The sequence below is a fragment of the Choloepus didactylus genome, chromosome 4 (genome assembly GCF_015220235.1).
Source record: "Choloepus didactylus isolate mChoDid1 chromosome 4, mChoDid1.pri, whole genome shotgun sequence".
NCBI lineage: Eukaryota > Metazoa > Chordata > Mammalia > Pilosa > Megalonychidae > Choloepus > Choloepus didactylus.
In genome coordinates, this window is record NC_051310.1 from 87688193 (window position 1) to 87703843 (window position 15651).

Below are 15651 nucleotides of genomic sequence, written 5' to 3' on the forward strand. Positions count from 1 at the left end.
CCACCAGAATGTGGCACTTGACTGCTTCTTTGATTGACAAAGGATGCCTGAGGACCCCATGCATTGCTCTCTGTCAATGTGGTTTACACTCCTTGGCCCTCTGTGGGCCATTTCCTTCCTTCTGCTTATATGCAGTAGTTGCCAGATTTCTGGGAGAAAAGATTTAGATTAATATGCAATGAGCTCCTCCCAGCAGTTAAACACCTGCCCAAACCTTGGCCAGCTATTGGACAGTTGATGCAGCTAGTAGCTATTTATGATGTAGGGCAGGGATTGGCAAACTCTTTCTGTAAAGGGCCAGACAGTAAATACTTTAAACTTTGCAAGTGTGCTGGTTTGGATATATTAATCCCCCCCCAAAAGCCATATTCTTTAATGCAAACTTGTGGGGGTCGACATATTAGTCTTGATTAGGTTGAAACTTTTGATTGTGTTTTTCCATGGAGATGTGACTCAATCAACTGTGGGTGATAGCTCTGATCAAATTATTTCCATGGATGTGTGGCCCTGCTCATTCTGCGTAGGTCTTAATTAGATCACTGGAGTCCTTTAAGATATGCTTGTGAGCCAACAGAAATGCTAGCAGCCGACTCAGAAGCATGCTGATGCTTAGAGATACTCGGAGATGCAGACAGAAGGACATTTGGAGATGCTAAGCTAAGAGATGAACCCCAGTTTGCCATAGTGAAGTTAAGAGAGGAATCCAGATGCTTAGATGGACAGGAGCTGAAGAAGCTAAGAGAGACCAGCCCAGAGACATTTTGGAGAAAGCCATTTTGAAACCAGAATCCAGGAACAAAGGACCAGCAGAAGCCAGCCATGTGCCTTCCCAGCTGACACAGGTGTTTCAGAAGCCATTGGCCTTCCTTCAGTGAAGGTATCATTTTGTTGATGCCTTAGTTTGGGCACTTTTATGGCCTTGAGACAGTGAATTTGTAACCAAATAAACCCCTTTATAAAAGCCAATCCATTTCTGATATTTTGCATAATGGCAGCTCTAGCAAACTGGAACAACCAGCCAGAAAGTCTTTGTTGAGACTATTCATCTCTGTCATTATAGCACAAAAGCAACCAAAGACAGTGGTAAATGAATGGCAGTGGCTGTGTTACACTCAAGCTTTATTTACAAAAATAGGTGGGGGAGGTGGGAGCGGGAGGGCAGATTTGGCCCAGGGGCTGTAGTTTGCTGACCCCAATCTAAGACATTAGTGCCAGAGCAGGGAGTGCAGTACCCTAGCTGTGAAACCCAAACATCTCAGACGGCATTTCTCTTCTCACTGAAGTCCATAAGACACCAAGCAGAATAGTCTTTGGTGAAATCTCTGTGGGGGAAGCAATAAGCTACACTTTCATATCTTAATCAAATTATCCCACATTCATTCCATATTTGGTTCTGGAAGCCCAAATATGGCAGGAGGAGTGAAGCCAAATCAAGTGAAAATCATCACCACCTTCACCATCATCATCATCAACAATTAAACCCCTATTAAGCATTTATTATGTGCCAACATTCTTCTAAGCACTCTACATGGTTAAATCTCATAACAACCCAAATGAGGTAGATTCTGTTTATAGCCCTATATTATTGAGGACGAAATTGAGGTGCAGAAAGGTTAAGTGCTGGGCTAGTTTCAAGACAGGAAAATGCTTAGGTTTCAGGTGAACAAAAGCTGGTCTTCTTTAAAAAAACATTCATGACAAAGGACAAACCTTGATTTTTTTTCCCGTTACATGCCTTTTAAAAAAGAAAACAATGGAAAGTATGTAAACCATCTATATTTCCCCAAACCAATCATGTGGGTTTAAAGCCTCTGTGTTTGTAAATATGTGTCCCTTTTGTCATGGGTGACAAAAAATCCTTTTTCCTCCCCTGCTCTCCTCACCCTCTCCACCCATAGAGTCTATCACTCCTTTCTTGGAAGGAGTTCCAAACCTCTTACATGTGTCTTACTGTGAAATGTAGGAAAAACAGTGGCAAATATTTGCATCTGCATTCTGTCAGTATTATTCCTGTCTGCATCCCTAGTGCCTAATGTAGGCTCTGGCGCACAGCAAGCACTCAATAGTTGCTCGTTGGACAGAAAGAAATTTTTACTGCTCTATTTAAAATAATGCTCAAGTGATCACATCTGGAACTAGGTCTAGGATATCAAATGAAGTGAAAAATTGTCATCCTGAGTTAGGCCCGTGTTATTCTCTAGCCCAGAGATTTGTTTGAAAGTGGCAAATGCTTTCTCTTATCACAGATAAGAGATATCTGGGATATCAATTTGAAAACTGTCTAGGGATGTCATCCATGAAATTACCTGAACTGTTCTATAATAAAATTGATATCATATGACATTTTCATTTTACCCAGAGATTTCACATACTTCACTTATTCCACCTCCCACAGGGACAGGGAAGCAGCCTGAGGTGGTGGTGGGAACTCTCAGACCAAGAGGCTGGAGATCTGAGTTCCAGTCCCGACACTGCCACTGTCTAGCTCTGTGGTTATGGGTTGGCACTTAAATGTCCTAACTCACAGTTGGCCTCTCTGTAACATGGGGCTAATAATTCCCTCTTGTCTTCTTCACAGGATTGTCCCTAATGGCAAAGGAGATAGGGTATGCTAAATGCATTTGAAATTAGTAAAGCATTTTGAAAATAGACGGTGTTTCAGTCATCGGTTTTATCAGTGTGACATCCAGCTTCCTTATTGCTATCCATGTCTCCTTTCAGGATCTGAGGGTGTCCCATGGTCGCAGGACCCTGGGACCCAGCAGCGATGGCACAGTATGGTGTGCATGTCACCGCCTTCCACCCCCAGGCTCGTGGCAGACATCACCAATCAACCACAGCACTGTTTCCTGAACAGCCTGAGCTGGGCTTCTGATTCATCTGAATGCAATGCTCTGTCTAGGGCAACATTTCTCAAACTGTCTGTGGTGAAAGACCAGTTTTCTCTCTTTTTAAATTTCCTAGTGCTCCTGACTAGTACACAGCTCATACCACAGGACACTCTCCATGAGAGTTTGAGAACAACCAAAACAGTCCACACTCAGCTCAGTGAAATGAATCTATTGATCATCACACACCTGGATGTCAAGACGACAGTAAAATGCTAGAAACGTTACTACTTCTGCACATGTACTGTATTTTGAATAGCACTGTTCTGGGCAGCAGATCCCAGTTGATATGGGTTGAGCTGTGAGATTAACCTCCTCGGCCCCTACTGATCCTTGTTCTTCATCTGTAAAGTGAGATGAGTAACACTGACCTTGCAGACTTCTTATGAGCATCAGATGAGACAATATGAAAGAAAGCTCTTTGTAAACTCTGCCACATTCTCCAAATGTTACATTACCGTGATCCCCACATCCATTTCTTGATCCTTGAAAATTGTTTAACAGTACATGTAAAAGCTTTGTTCAACAAATGCAAGGTATTTTCTCATTATTGAGGTCTTCTCTTTGTGTTTGCCTTCCCAGAATAATGTATGTTCATATACTTATTATTCTGTTTATAATCAGAAGCACTTCAGCCCTATTATAAGAGGATGCAAAAATGTCACTCATCCTGCCTGGGGCTTTCAGCTGGCTGCCAACGTCTTAGAATAGGGCAGAAAGGTACCAAGTGTCCCCCCACCCCCAGCCCCATCCTTAGCAAGGCTTAGCAAGGTGTGCATTAGCCCTTTGCCCACTTCAGGCTTTAGGGAGGAGGGAGAGCCTGGTAGAAGGAGGATTTCATTGGACAGGGTTGCCAGAGTGCGCTGTCCATCCCCTGCCCCCACCATGCAGGGGATGGATGCAGGGGGCTTCTGCCTCATTTTTGTTAAGTGATAGAGCTTTCAGGGGACAACCCACAGAGTCTGGTGTGTGCCCACTGGCATCTGGGGCACATCAGAACATGTATCTTACCACCCAGAGACTCCAAAGGGGAGCAGATGTGGGTGATGCTGCCCCTCTCTGATTATAAGGAGCAAAAGTGAAGTGTTCTCCAGATGTGGACCACTCAGTGAAAGGGAGCAAAGACGGCATCCTGGAGGGAAATGGTGATCCCAAACAAGGATGAGCCATCGGAAGTCCAGAGAACAAGAAGAGAGATTTTGCCTGTGAAGACAAACTGATCTCAGAGGGTTGTGTGAGCATGTGTGTGTGCGTGTGTGCGTGTGTGTGTGTGTGTGTGTGTGTGTGTGTGGTGAGCCATCAAGGACCCTGAAAATGTGTCCATAAGAGCAAATGTGCATCTTCCATCCAGAAAGACCAGAGGAAGATGACAAGTGTGTTAGCACAGTATTTGACCTTCACCCCTAATTCTCTCACCCTTTTGATCCTACCAGGAGGGATCAGAAGCAGCAGGCCGGGAATGGTGGGGAGCAGGCTTCTACTCTGAAGCAAGCTTGAGTCAGTGAGACGAGTTCACAGTGTTTTAATTATTGTACTTTACTCCATGGTGGTTATGTAATTATTAAACTCAACATTTTGATGTCAAACAAAGGGATTGCTTTACTATCGAAAAGGGGTTTAAAAGCAGTGGGTCTTGTCTGACACTTCATCCAGCAATGGAAGAAGAAATTTGGTTTGAAGGGAGGGAGAGATTAAGAATTCAGTTGGTTCTTCTAACGCTTTATCAGGTTGAGCTTATTCAATAAACTGATTTCATCTTCAATTATTTTTAATTCCCCTTCCTGGACTTTCTATAGCTATAGGAGGTGTCAGGAGCTGAGGACATTCAATGCAAGGGACAGAACTAGAAAACTGGTAAAGTCCTACATGAAGAGATGGTTTTCAACTGTTCTCATGAATGCTTTCAAAAGATCTGGTCAAATCTGATGACCCAACTGTCCCGGCCCGCGGAACGATCAACTGGGACTTCGATACCTGTGAGGGAGGAATGGTATGGGACAAGAGACACGAAGAATGACAGCAAGACAAATATTCTGATCAAGCTGCAAAATTTTATTGAGGAGGCTGGGTATATATACTCTAGGGAAGGGTGGGGGTGGCTAGTAAGGATGGGTGGTGATCTAGGATTGGCTGCTGCTGTTGCTAGGGTGGAAGGCAGATGTAAGGTTAGCACTTTTGGCGCGAACCACTACTTTTGGCGCGAGCCACTTCCGTAAAGAAGGCTGAGGGCAACCCAAGTTGTTGTTTTAGTCCTGGCGGCCATGTTTCCGGCATTGCTGACAAGTGCACTTCATGCATGCTACCTTAATCGCCCACAACACCCAACTAGTCAATTTTGTGTTCCCTCCGAGGTAACCAACCTGGATTTAATAAGTAAACACAATGTGGCCACGACCACTGCCCCTACGGCCACTATCACTACCACTGCTGTCATTGTCACCACCACCATGACCACTGCTGTCACCGCTGCCACTGTTTATTACATATTAGTGTCTGCCAAGTGCAGTGCTAAAAACTGCATGCGTAATATCTTAATATTCACAACTGCCTTTGTATGTAAGCATTATCCTTATTTTACAGAAGAAGAAACAGGAGCTTAGAGAATTTAAATAATTTGTCCAAGGAAGCAGAGCTGCATTTGAATTCTACTGTTACTTGGTAAAAATAAATAAAATAATTGAAATGCTGTCCTTTGAAGAATCCTCAATTCAGCAACATCTTTCATTAGGTCTCCAAGACTCAGAAATTTCCTTTTCTTATGGCTTATCCCTTTAACTATATTCCTAAGGAGGTTTAATTAACAGAGAAAATAGATAGCAAACACAAAAGTTCTAAAATAGATTCCAAGACTAAAAATCTCTCCAAATCCAAATCTCAAAATGCATATGAGTATTTTCGAACACTCATTGGCAGTGGAGAGGGTGACTGATGGAGGGAGAGTGAATAGCAGAAACTGAGCTCTTCAAGGCCTCTGTGCCTCCTGGTGATTGTTCCATTATTAATTTCTTGAACCATATACTTGTTCCCTAATGACTATGGTTTTGCTCTCCTTGGCTAAATCGCTGCATCAATAAGGTAAGTGAGTTTTTATAAACCTTTATGATTATTTAATGAGGAAGACAATTATCCCCAGTCTCAGTGCCATTTTAAAGCCTTTCACCTAGACTCTTCCCCTCTGATTGTTTCCTCTGTTATACTACCATCATCCTTCCCTCTCTCCCCCGGCAGCTCCAGAGGTGATTATTCAACTTTCCACGTGCTTTCATTTAATGTGGAAGGAACCCCACCCTCCAGTAAGAGAACCTGGAATTTGAGTTAGTTTAGTTGTGTTTTTCCCTTGCCTAGTCCACCTTGTGGACAACAGGGTACATTGATAATAATATTACTGCTGACAATACAGTTGGCTGGGTTCAGAGTACAGTTTGTAGACGAAGAATGCAATGACAGCTTTGGAAAACAAAAGTACCGGAAATCATGACATTTTCCTTAGAGTCAAAAGGGGCTGAGGGTTGAACTCCATGGTAGAATATTGGAACCAAGCAGATGCCCCCTTGAAATGCTCTGGCCATTTAATATCAGCCATTGACTGATAGCTTAAAATTCTCACTGCTTTCTCTAGGGGTTATGTTTTGATTAATTACATCTAGGTGCCACTAGTCTAAGGACTTTACCCAGGCAAGAGAAAGTGGCAGCCAATTAAACCAAATTTGAGGATGCAAAGAAGAGTAGCATTAGGTTTTAATTCAGAGAGATTAAATTGGCTCTGTCTGCTGACCCGCATATGACCTGATGCCATCTCTAGGAATGACATTGACTGCTCATAATACCCCCATGTGTCCCTCTTTAGTAGTTCTTAATTGCTTTGAACAGCATAAAGCAGAGGTCAAATGGATGTATTTTATTTGACTCTCCTGAATTAAAAAAATTGATATGGCTAACAATTTTAAAAATTCATATTTCACACAAAATTTGAATTTCTGTGTTCTCTTGAAGAATCCAATAATCTGGCAGGTGAAGCTGCACATTTTCTCTTCCCTTTAGAAAGGACGTATGCTGCCCAGATCAACACTCTAGTGTCTCCTCAAGGTTAGGGCTCAGTATCAATTGTGATTTAGTGTCACACTTGTGTTTTGTTTTGTTTTGTTTTGTTTTTTATTGCAAGGATGATGTACTCATTTCAATTATCTGCTTAGATTTTGTAGAAATTTGAGTTTGCAACCCTGGGTTCTAAAATTTTAGCTTCTCCCAATGGCTGACCTGATTGTTCTTTGTTCCTGAAGTCAGCAAACAAGTTGCCATAACAAATGCATGAATATATAGACATATCCAAGGGGTCACAGCACCTTAAATCTGGGAATCAGCTGTCAGAGCCATTACCCTCCATTCTGCTAGACCCCAGCAGAAGGTCCAAGTGAAAGCTCTTTCCTGCTTCTATCTTGAAGAACTGCAAATGTTTGCAGCACCATCATCAAGACGCTCTCTGTTAACAACAGAATATTTCATTCAGTTCAACAAATTAGCAATTTTCTGATGCTCTGCTTTTGAGAAAAATCTTTTTTTATAAAAAAGTACTTAATCCATGTTTTTGCTAATGAGTCCTGGTGATGCAATGTCACACTGTTATTCAGATTTTATCCCCAGCAGTTCTAGAAACAGTTCTAGAATGTAGAACCTAGATTACCATTCTAGAGACAAGGGATTGGAGTTAAAGGCCATCTCTGGAATCCAACTAGCTGCAAGTGAATCAAAGGATGGAGCCAGAACTTCATCTGATGTTAGTACAAGGCTCTTTCCACCTTACATATCCTGAGTTGTATTATCCTGAAAATGGGAATAAAGCTAGCTAGGTTCTCCAACACAGCAGTTCTTGAAGCATGGTCCATAGACTCCTAGAGAGCACAAGGCACTTTCAGGAGTTTGGCAAGAGATGTTATTTTCCACTTTCACTGTGTTGGCATTTGCACAGATGGTACAAAAACAATGGTGAAGAAAACTGCCTTAGAAGTGATCGAGGCAGTGATACCAAACCATACCTCTAATTATTGATTATTTCCCATCATGCAAGTACTCATAAAGCACTGCTGCTGCATACTGAAGCACCATGGTTTGCTAGAGAATAAGCACTTGGGTAACTGTCTGAGTTGCAGGTTGATGTAGTGGCTTATATTATTTTATGAATTAAATACCGTTTTACTTGCAAACATGACTGAAAGACAAATTCTGGTTTTTCAGAGTTGGGTATTTGGAAGACAGTTTCTTTTTTTTTAAAATTCAATTTTATTGAGATATATTCACATACCAGGCAGTCATACAAAGCGTACATTCAGTTGTTTACAGTACCATTATATAGTTGTGCATTCATCACCAAAATTAATTTTTGAACATTTTCATTACCACACACACAAAAATAATTAGAATAAAAATTAAAGTGAAAAAGTACAATTAAAGTAAAAAAGAACACTGGGTGCCTTTTTTCTTTTTTTTTTTGCCCCCATTTTTCTATTCATCCATCCATACACTGGACAAAGGGGAGTGTGGTCCATATGGCTTTCCCAGGAAAACAGTTTCTTAAACATATATGAAGTGATATAACTGTGCCTACAAGTCACCCCCAGAGAACTCTTTTATTGCTCAGATGTGGCCTCTCTGTCTAAGCCCACTCAGTGGGTAAACTCACTACCCTCCCCACTACCTGGGACGTGATTCCCAGGGGTGTAAATGTCCCTGGCATGATGGGACTTTCTGGAGCTCATTTCTAATGTGAGCTTGGTCAATTATCTCCCAGCATCATGGGATTGAGAAAGCCTTCTTGGACCAAAAGGGGGAAAAGAAATGAAACAAATAAAGTTTCAGCGGCTGAGAGATTTCAAATGGAGTCTCTTTTTGGAGGTTATTCTTATGCATTACATAGATATTCTTTTTTTAGTTTCTAGCATATTAGAATAGCTAGGAGGAAATACCTGAAACTGTTGAATTGTAGTGCAGTAGCCCTGTTTCTCAATGATGATTGTATAACCATATAGCTTTTATTGTGTGACCATGTGATTGTAAAAACCTTGTGACTGACACTCCCTGGATCCAGTGTATGGGTAGATGAGAAATAAAATAAAGATTAAAAAATATATAAATAAATAGGAGGGCATAAGAGGTATAGGATGTTTTGGGTGTTCTTTCTTATCTTTATTTTTATTATTTTGGGGGGGAGTAATGAAAATGTTCTAAAATCAATTGTGGTGATGAATACTCAACTATATGATGACACTGTGAGCCATTGATTGCATACTTCAGATGGATTATATGGTGTATGAATATATCTCAATAAAATTGCATTTAGAAAAAAAAAAGCATGTAGGAGGTACAGAGAGAAATATCACAAAGTCCTTGTCATCAAGGGACTTAAAATTTAGAAGAACAGGTAACCAAATATTAATTAATACAAAGGAATCGATTTATCCTTCCAACAACTATTTTTAAAATGTACAAAATCCTGTGCTGAGTGTGGGGGCTGTAATGGTGAATCTGATTGGCACATTCTGGAGCTCATTTTCTAACATGAGCTTGGTCAATTATCAAATTACATTTCTGGTAAGTTATTCAAAGATGGAGGGTTCTAAATGAGTTAATCAGGGAAACTGCTGATCAGTTAACAGCTGATTGTCAGTTAATCAGAGAAGTCCCACAGGAAGTGAAGTTAAACTGATCTCCAGGAGCCATGGGAGTTAGCCTGGCGTGGGGAGGAGGAAAAGAGGAGAATACTGTTTCAAATAGAACACACGTGTGTGGCATGGACTTAAGTAGGAAGACACGTTCTTCTATGAGGCACTTCACTGTGGTTGGCAATGAGGAAATCAGCTCCTCCATGAGCAACAGGGTGAGGTTTCTAAAATTCTCTGCCAGAGAGATCCTTAACGCTTTCCTTCCCTGGGCAAACCCTATGGCTCTTTTACAGAGCTTCAGTGTTTTTCTCTCTGGGCAAATCCTGAAAGCTATTATGATCCTCAATGCTTTATTGGATAAATACTTCCTTCAAATATGTGCTTTCAGTGCCTCCATACATAGCCTTTTTGAAGCTTGATAGCTTGTGACAAGGTCCACCTTTTCCTCCTCTGGTGAGTACTGCAATGTTTCATCTTCGCTACCTGACAGTCCTGAAGCCCTCCTTCCGCTGCCACTACAGGCTGGTTCTTGGAGAGAGGCACTTTGTTGCACACGTGTCTAAACGAAAGCCTGTCATTCTGATGTGTTAAGAAACCGAGCTGAGGTGATCCCCAGTCACTGGTTGTTATGGAGCCTCTTCCTTCCTTCCTACATTGTAGTTATTACAGAATGCAAAGCCTTATTTTCAAATTCTGAGTCTGTGGTCTTTTTTCTGCCACAACATTGAACCAGAGGAAGCCAGAGGAAGAGTAGAAGAAGGGGAGAATGGGAAAGGAAGTGGTTCATATTGCTGGGATTCTGTAGGTCTTGGCAATAAATAAAATAAAGATTTTATTTTAAAAAGTAGAGAGAAACCATTCATGGATTTAAAGTTTGGGCAATACATGATCAAATTATTGTTTTTAAAATAAATAAGTGTTTAAAATAAATGAGTTTTGCTGTAGGGAGAAGATGCCCAGAGGAAGACAAGAGTGGGTGCAGAAAGACCAATTGGAGCCTATCACCGTGATCCAGGTGAGAGAAGAAAGCTTCACCCCAGTGGGCTGGTAGTAAAGATGAAGCAATGTGGACAGATCTGAGCGCTATGTTGTAAGGAGAAGCAATAGGACTTGATAATGCATTGGATGGGTGTAGAACGTTGGGTAGGGAGGTCTCAAGCCAGCTTCCTTGCTCCTGGAATATCAACGAATGGTGATGCCACTCCCTGGCATTGGAGACCCTGGAAGAGGACTGGGTCTGGAGCTGGAGTCCCTAGTTCATATAAGAAAATCAAATTTGAGTTTAAGTTGCCAGTGAGTCATCATGATTGATATACTAGATGAGTAACTGAGCACATAGATTTGCAGTTCAGAAGAGAGGCCTGCAGTATGGAATATATAATCAGGAGACACCAATGTATAGCTTGTAATTGAAGCCATGAAATGGGCAGGGCTTGCCCAGGTAGAGAGTGTACAGTGAGAAAGGAAGACGGCTGGGGCTGCCTCTAGTGCACGGAGGGAGTATACAAATGAGCCCCGAATACAGAGTGAATTGAACCTGGAAGTCATCAGTCGTAAGGGTGCAAATTGAAACATTATTGCTATAACTTCCAAATAGCATTATTGTTATAACACATTATTGCAGCACTGGAATATTGCTGTTTAAAGGAAAAAATACTTTTTAAAAATAAGCAATAAATGACATTGTAAAAACCTGGGAGAATGAAGAGAAACAAAAAAGAAAACAGTCAATCATCATTTTATAACTCCAAGATTATTATGAACATTTTGATGTACTTCTTTCCAGCAATTTAAATATATTTTGTTACACATTTTATATTGATGAGATAATATAACAGAAATAGTTTAATATTTTGTTTTACTTGCTTTCCACGACAGTACAAATGATTTGAAAACAGCATTTGAACATGTGCATAATATTCAGTCGTGTGGAAAAGGAATGCTTTTTAATTTTACCCTAGCATGATTCATGGGTAGAAATTTGTCCTCTGTCTGTGGATAAGACAGCAGACTGGATTTAGGTTCAACTGGGAAGGGAGAAGAAGGTCCATTTTGAGAAGCATTTGTGCGTGAAATATTTTGAGACTTCAATTAAGTTTTTATATGAGCTCAGCACTTGTTTTCCCCCCTAAAATGGAAGTTGTTCCTTCTATTTTCAAAATCTGCCAAATGCAGGCATGAACTGGGAGTCTGAATGCAATATCAAGTTCTAGAGACATTATTACAACTATACAAGGATATATAAAAAGTTGCCTAAGTTGGGGGTGAAACAAGCCATATTCTGCCACTTTTTGATTTGCTGGTATGAGAAAATTCAGGAATGAGAACACTGGAGATTAGCTTACATTTCCAGTATCTTCCAGAGGTAGATGTAGTCAAACGGTGTGTTACATACGTGACATGTGCCTCCTACATTTATATTCACAAATAGTCATAGAAAACTCAACTTGGAGGAGCTTTATAAAGAATAAATGAAGAATCAGGAATTTAAAACATTAGCACTGAGTTGGGAGGATGTGGGGAAGAGAAGAGAGCATTATTTCCAGGGAAGCCTGTAAAATTGGGTATCCATTCATCAAGATGGAATTTGAAAAGCCAATGTCCAAATAGTCTAGTTGTTCCTTTCAGAAAATGGCAAGTTGCTACCCCAAGAAAATAGAAAATAAAGCAGTTTCCTTTTCTTTTGTAGCTCAGAATGGGACAATATTAGTGTCTAAATTTCGTTCCTCACACATTGTGATGAAGAGCCATCCCCTTCCAATTCTGAACTTGGATAATACACTTAACATCCTGAACTTCAGCTTCCTCACTCTCATATGCTACATCGGAAAACTCACTCGAGTTTGCATGAGATAATATATATGTTATGGCATCTTGTAACTGTAAAGTACTACATGAATGAGAGTGATCACTTTTTCCAGCAATTTTGCAGATATGATAACAGAATTCTATAGACAAATATATCTACAAATAATCTCATCTCTGACAACTTTAAGATAGGTCAAAATCCTATGGGGACATTCTCATTTTTCCCCCATCAACATCTTCTGCCTGTGGCCTATGTCTTCTGGTTGGTACGATAATTTCCACTTGCTTTTGAAGACAGTGCAATGGTCACCTCATGTACTCTGACTCTCCTGGGATGGTTTGTCTCCCTTGGAGGTTTAATTGTTGATGACAAGTGCAGAGCCCCTTGGAAGACTCTTTGCTAAGTAAATCCTGGGGAATGTTGAGAGGTGAAGTGTTAGCCAGGGTCTAAATGTTTCCCCATGGGCTATGACACCAGCCTTTCATCCCAGTGGTTCACTCAGCAATGGCAATGAGCAGTGTGGACTGGAACACACCAGGAGATGCCCAAGGGATTCAGTCTAGTGTTTAAAATGAGAGATGACTTCCCTTTTTTTATTTCTCTTGTTTAAAGTTAGGTGTGATATAACATCTGAGTGTTTTAATTATCCTTCATGACAAAATGTAGGAGCATCCCTTGAATGTGTAACCCTTCAACATACCAACAAATGTATAATCCCGTAGATTGGGTAGCTTTCCAGCGACTCTGAGCTCTCCATATTTTTTGCTAAGAAATGTTATATGTTTTCCCACCAAGAATGAATATTGTACAGCCCCATTCTACGAGGGGGGACTCATCCCCTACCCTCTTCTACTAGCAAAGAACATAATCTAAGTTTTTTCATATTTCTGTTCTTTACAGCTGATTTCACAAGTTTGTCTCATTCTTCTCTGCTCACTGTTTCTCAGTGTCCCTGGTCCCCCATTCCTCTTTGACTTCCTTGAATACCCACATGTTTGAAACCTTGGGCTTGCTTCCTTGTCAGTGGCCAAGAAATCCTTAGAAACCTGCATATGTTCTTGTTCTTTCCATAGTCATTGTCCACAGCGTGGCAACTCCCTTTTGACGTGTGTTCAGTGGAATGACCTCACCGCTTGCACTCTTTAAATCATTCAATCTTTATCACACCCTTACTTATTATGCTTTTTCCTTCTAATTCCCTTGTTGAAGTAATGAAAATAGGAAATGCATATGATGCGACTCCACTCTATTATTCAGGGTCAGCCCATGCACTTGGCATGTTGCTCCCATCACCTCAGCTCACCAGATTTCATTCTACCCCAGACACAAATTAGAGAGGACCAGGGCAATGTTCGGGCTCCCCTAGACATGCTTCTTTGACCTTCCAGGTCTGGTCGGTATCCATCAGATTCTAAGCTGTGGGGAACTCTGCTAATGTGCCAAAGTTTAAAACCTAGGGCTCAACCACACACCCACTAGAATGGCTATTACAGAGAAAATGGAAAATAATAAGTGTTGATGAGCAGAGAAATAGGAACCCTCATACATTGTTGGAAAGAATGCAAAATGGTGCAGCCGTCGTGGGAAACAACTTGGCATTCCTCAAAAAGTTAAACATAGAACTACCATATGACCTGGCAATTCCACTTCCAGGTATATACCCAAAAGAACTGAAATCAAGGACTTGGACAGATATTTGTACATCATTGGTCATAGCAGCATTATTCACAATAGCTAAAAGATAGGAGCAAACCAAAGGTCCATCAGCAGATGAATGGATAAAATGTAGTAAATTCAAATAAAGGAATAGTATTAAGCCTTAAAAAAGGAATGAAGTCCTAATACCTACCACCACATGGATGAATCGAAGACATCACGTTGAGTGAAATAAGTCAGACACAAAGGGACAGATATTGTATGAATCTGCTTATATGAAACAGCTAGAATAGCAAACCCACAGAGCCAGAAAGTAGATTACAGGTTACCACGGCCAGGAGAAGGGGTAATGCAGAATTGCTGTAGAGTTTCTGTTTGGGGGAGTGAGAGAGTTCTGGTAATGGATGTTGGTGATGGCATCACAAATTGTGAATGTGATTAATCCCACTGAATGGTGTGCTTATATATATATAAGTTCCCATAATAAATTTTTAAAAGAGCAACTAAACGAACAATAAAAATTAAATGCAATACATGGCCCTGGATGGGATACAATAACAGAGGAGAAAATGCCCAAAAGGACATTATTGGGATATATGGAAAAATGGAATACAAACCAAAAGCTTTATAGCAATGTTACATTTGTTGAATTTGATAACTGAACTTAAGGTGATTAGGTAAGTGAATATTCTTGTTCTTAGGAAATGTGCATGGAAGTATTAAGTGTTCAAAGAGTACAATGTACACAATCTACTCTCAAATGTTTAGTAAATTGATATGTGGATGGATGGGTGGATGTTTGGATGGATGGATAAATAGACATTTGGAAGGATAGATAGAATGATACAGGAATTGTGGCCAAATGTTAAAATTGGTGGACCTGAGTCTCTGGAGAGGGGTGTGTGTTGGAGTTCTCTATATGGGTGTTGTATTATTTTTGCAACTGTCCTATAAACTTGAAATTATTTTAAAATAAAAAGTTTAAGGAAAACAAATAACAACAACAATAAAACTAGTGCTTGGCCCCTGCTCTGTTCTTTTATTGTCTGACTTCAATTATTTGGGTCGTATGTGCCTGGAACATTACCTAGAAATTGGAAGGCACAGAAATCAACCCAATATGTGCAAGTAGATAAATCTCAAAGCTCCTTTAACAAAGGATTTATAAGCTATTCTTTAGAAATCCTGATGTCTTGTGAATCTCTTGCTCTATGTTTAAGGAATGAATATGTGGAAAGCTTGGGAGATAACTTTGAACTCCAATGGGCCTCCCAGAAAGAAAACTTGTGTGATGGCTAAATTTATTTTCATGGACGATAATCTACAGCTTTCATTAGATTCTCAAAGGAGTCGGGAAACCCAATTATAAATATGTTCTGGGGAGATGTTTTCATCCAGCTGGAGATGCCCCTCACCCTATTAACTATCTCAGTAACAAAAAAAGAAAAGTGGACCTGTTGATTCGTTCTGAAATAAAAATTATTTTAAAATGATGTGCTTTATTTTGTATTTTGCATCTCTCTCCCTCTCTTTCTCTCCTTCAACTATCTATCTATATAATGGAGCCAAAGTTTTGTCATTCAGGGACCTCGCCTGTTTGAGTTAATGTTTTCATTGTTGCATTTATGGAGTTTGTTTCATT

General features: G+C 40.4%; 1 pseudogene; it reads left to right on the forward strand.

Annotated features, from left to right (window-relative positions):
- Nucleotides 1-5149: 5149 nt before the first annotated feature.
- Nucleotides 5150-15651, forward strand: part of LOC119532726 — a 33858-nt pseudogene continuing 23356 nt past the window's right edge.